This window comes from Hippopotamus amphibius, chromosome 8, assembly GCF_030028045.1.
Source record: "Hippopotamus amphibius kiboko isolate mHipAmp2 chromosome 8, mHipAmp2.hap2, whole genome shotgun sequence".
Classification (NCBI taxonomy): Eukaryota; Metazoa; Chordata; class Mammalia; order Artiodactyla; family Hippopotamidae; genus Hippopotamus; species Hippopotamus amphibius.
The window spans coordinates 127,353,426-127,356,780 of NC_080193.1; the positions used below are offsets into that span (position 1 = coordinate 127,353,426).

Below are 3,355 nucleotides of genomic sequence, written 5' to 3' on the forward strand. Positions count from 1 at the left end.
TAAATTTTCTTTATCATTACATGTGATAGAATTATCGCCATCCCACCCCACCCTGCTGCCTTCAGAGAGAAAATTGTCATTAATTTTGGATGAATTGAGTCAAAGAGATTCTGGATAATGGGCAGATCTGATAGAGTACCTAGGTAAAGATAAGATTATTCATTAGGTTTAGAACTCATCTCTCGTCTTTGCCAGTCACTTGAGTGAGGAGTTCGAGGTTTCCAAGAAAAAAAAACAGTAACTGAGTGGAAGATTCAACAGAGAGGTATAAACTTTGAACTTGAAGAGTCAGAAATTCTTCTGCTTGCCCATGGTGGGGTGCTAACATAAGATGGAACTCATGCTATGAGGACTAAGATGAATGGAAATGCTGAAAAAGCAAATGTTCCTTAAAAGCCTTTATAATTCACCAGCAAAAGGGCTTAGAAACCCTGTAAGGGACTGAGATAAAGGTCAAGGCTAAAGGCCCCATCTTCACCAATGTGAAAGAGATGACTAGTCAATCAATACAGGATTCCTCCAAGGAATTTTGAAATCAGAGAGGGAACTCTCTCTTCTGTCTCTAAGGCAATTAGGAAAAGGCAGAACTCAAGAAGCAAAGTGGCTAATGGTACTGGGTAGGGCATTGGGCCCACATCGTGTGATAAGAACCAGCAGATGGTTCCTGGAAGAGACAGGAATTCTCTCTGTTCTGGTGTTGGTACCTGCCCAGATCTTGCTCAGGTGAGCACTCTGACGGCCGAGCATCCACTTCACCAAGTATCTAACACAGCCTGGAGCAAGGCATGGAGGTGGGGGCTCTGTCAGCCAAAGCCAATCTGGAGCTGAAAACTAGTTTCTTAGATAAGGATTTTGTGTTCTGCAAACTATAAAAAGAGAAAGGGAAACCTGCCCGCTTCTCCATGGAGGAGTTGATACTCTTGTCAGAAGTCAAGAAACCTATTAGACTACAATTACCTGTGAGCAGGGCCATTGTGATTATAGATGTGGATTTTCTTCCTCTCTTTGCTTTCGTATAGTGAACTGACATGGTCCTCTGCTCAAAACATTCGGATATTTTATATACTCCTTTTTGGTACTTTCTGCTCACTCATGCGGCAGAAGGAATCGGAGGAGCTGGAGCCTGCCTCCTTAGGGAAGGCTGGGTTATCTTTCTCTGTCCTTTTTCATTAAATGCTTTAGTACCTGGGTTAAGTCTCCTGCAGGGAAAATGTGGTCTTGCTTGGTCCAGGTAAAACTACCCATGTTCTTAAGCAGTTTACGAAGTCTTTCTTGTAGTGGCCAGAAGACAGACCGTGCATTTCTAGACAGCGGCAGCGATGGTCGTGGATATCCTGAGCAGTACCACCAGTGGAGCAGGTGAGAGGCACTTTGAAGTGAAAAGATGAAATGAAAAAGTGGAGAATCTGGGCCTGGGATGTTGTGGTTGATAACTGTGTCACCTGCACGAACCACATTATGGTTCTTTGCATAGAATGCCAAGCTAACCAGACATCTGCTACTTCTGAACAGTGCACTATTGCATGGGGTGACTGTAATGTGCTTTTTATTTTCACTGCATCTCCTGCAGGTTCAGAGCATAGCAGGTATGTTCATGGGACAGCAGAGAGTGGGAATTCCAAAAGTATGTGCACCAGGAAAAGAGAATTCTTCCATTAAGCTCAACTGTTTTGTTATGCATTTAATGACTTGCCCTCCTGTTACTTAATTATAAATTAGGTAGAACGGTGTCTTTTCTGCCTTGTCTTTTCCGTTTGCTATTCCTGAAGCCACATTGTATTCTGTGACAAATAAAATCCAGTAGGATTCTTTCAAAAAGGAAAAAAGAAATCTTTCTTGTACCCTGGAAATTTCTGTGAAGAAGAGGACACACCAGCTTGAACCTGTTTCCAACCCTGCTTCATTCTATTGCTTGGAGAGAATTAATTCACTCTTCATGGGCGACATCAAAGGAAAAAGAGGCAGGGTTTTCAGGGGTACCAAATGTGTTCAGAGGCATTCAGATTCCAGATCTACAGATGCTTGGCTTCCATTTGTTTCAAATGTTTGCTCAGGCTCATGACTGGACAAGCAATACACTGGGTAGTGAACTTAGAGTAAACATATTAGGTAATCCATGCTCTACAGGTGTTTTACATATAGAAGTCTTTTATGTATAAAACTGGGGAGCAAGCTGTTCTACAACTCTTCTTATTCCAGCGGGCCTTTTCTTTTCAAGAATAATGAAAATATATTGCTCCCTGCATATTTCTGCTGTCACAAAGATTGTATCCAGGAGGCATGTGACTCCAGAAAATCCATTTGATGGTGGGTGAATACTACAAATTAATTTCGCTGAATTTCTGGAAGTTGCACTCGACTGTCCTGTCCCCTTTGAAGTGCTCCACCGGATGGCAATTTCCTGCTGGCCTTCTGCAGCCTATTTTGTGGTAGATGAAAGGACCGGCATCATGTAAATCACTAAAGTGTTTAGGCTCTCTGCATATATTGCTCCCTCAAGGTACAAGGCCATGTTGGCCAGAAGGTGACCCATAAATTATAATGGGAACAAAAAAGGGTGGTGAGGATAACAGTACGACAAGAACTTGCATTCAGGCTTTCAGACTCAGTGGTAGGACACAGTAAGGTAGGATATCACAATGGGGAACTAACTGCTAGGATTTTTGGATGTACATCCATCAGGAATCTATCACCTTGTGCCAAGATCCATGAGACCAGATGGTAACCTTAGAATTCAGCTGCTCACCAGAAATTGTTCTGCTAATTTGATGGCCTTGTCTGTTGGGAGCAGGAAGAGAGGAGTGTAACATTGAATTGAGAGCATTCCTGGGGACTTCAGAGGAAGATCATGAACTGGGAGCATTTGCCGCTTTCTGATTCTTTTTTTTTTTTTTTTTAATTTTTAATTTTTAGTTTATTTTTGCATTGGGTCTTCATTGCTGCCCACAGGCTTTCTCTACTTGTGGTGAGCGGGGGCTACTCTTTGCTGTGGTGCTTGGGCTTCTCAGTGCAGTGGCTTCTCTTGTTATGGAGCACGGGCTCTAGGCACACGGGCTTCAGTAGTTGTGGCTTGTGGGCTCTAGAGCACAGGCTCAGGAGTTGTGGCGCACGGGCTTAGTTATTCTGCGGCATGTGGGATCTTCCCTGACCAGGGCTCGAAACTGTGTCCCCTGCATTGGCAGGCAGATTCTTCACCATTGCACCACCAGGGAAGTCTCTGCTTTCTGATTCTTTATCTGATTTTTAACATGATTTATATCCAAGAATTCTCAAAATATGAGTTATGGGTATGATTACTTCAGGTAAACTAAGTAATCAGTTCTGAACAGAACTTAGCAAATTTTTTTTTTGGTTT

General features: G+C 42.8%; 1 pseudogene; it reads left to right on the forward strand.

Annotated features, from left to right (window-relative positions):
- Window positions 1-657: 657 nt before the first annotated feature.
- On the forward strand, window positions 658-1,685 carry LOC130859245 (E3 ubiquitin-protein ligase RBX1-like; annotated as a pseudogene).
- The last annotated feature ends 1,670 nt before the right edge of the window (window positions 1,686-3,355 follow it).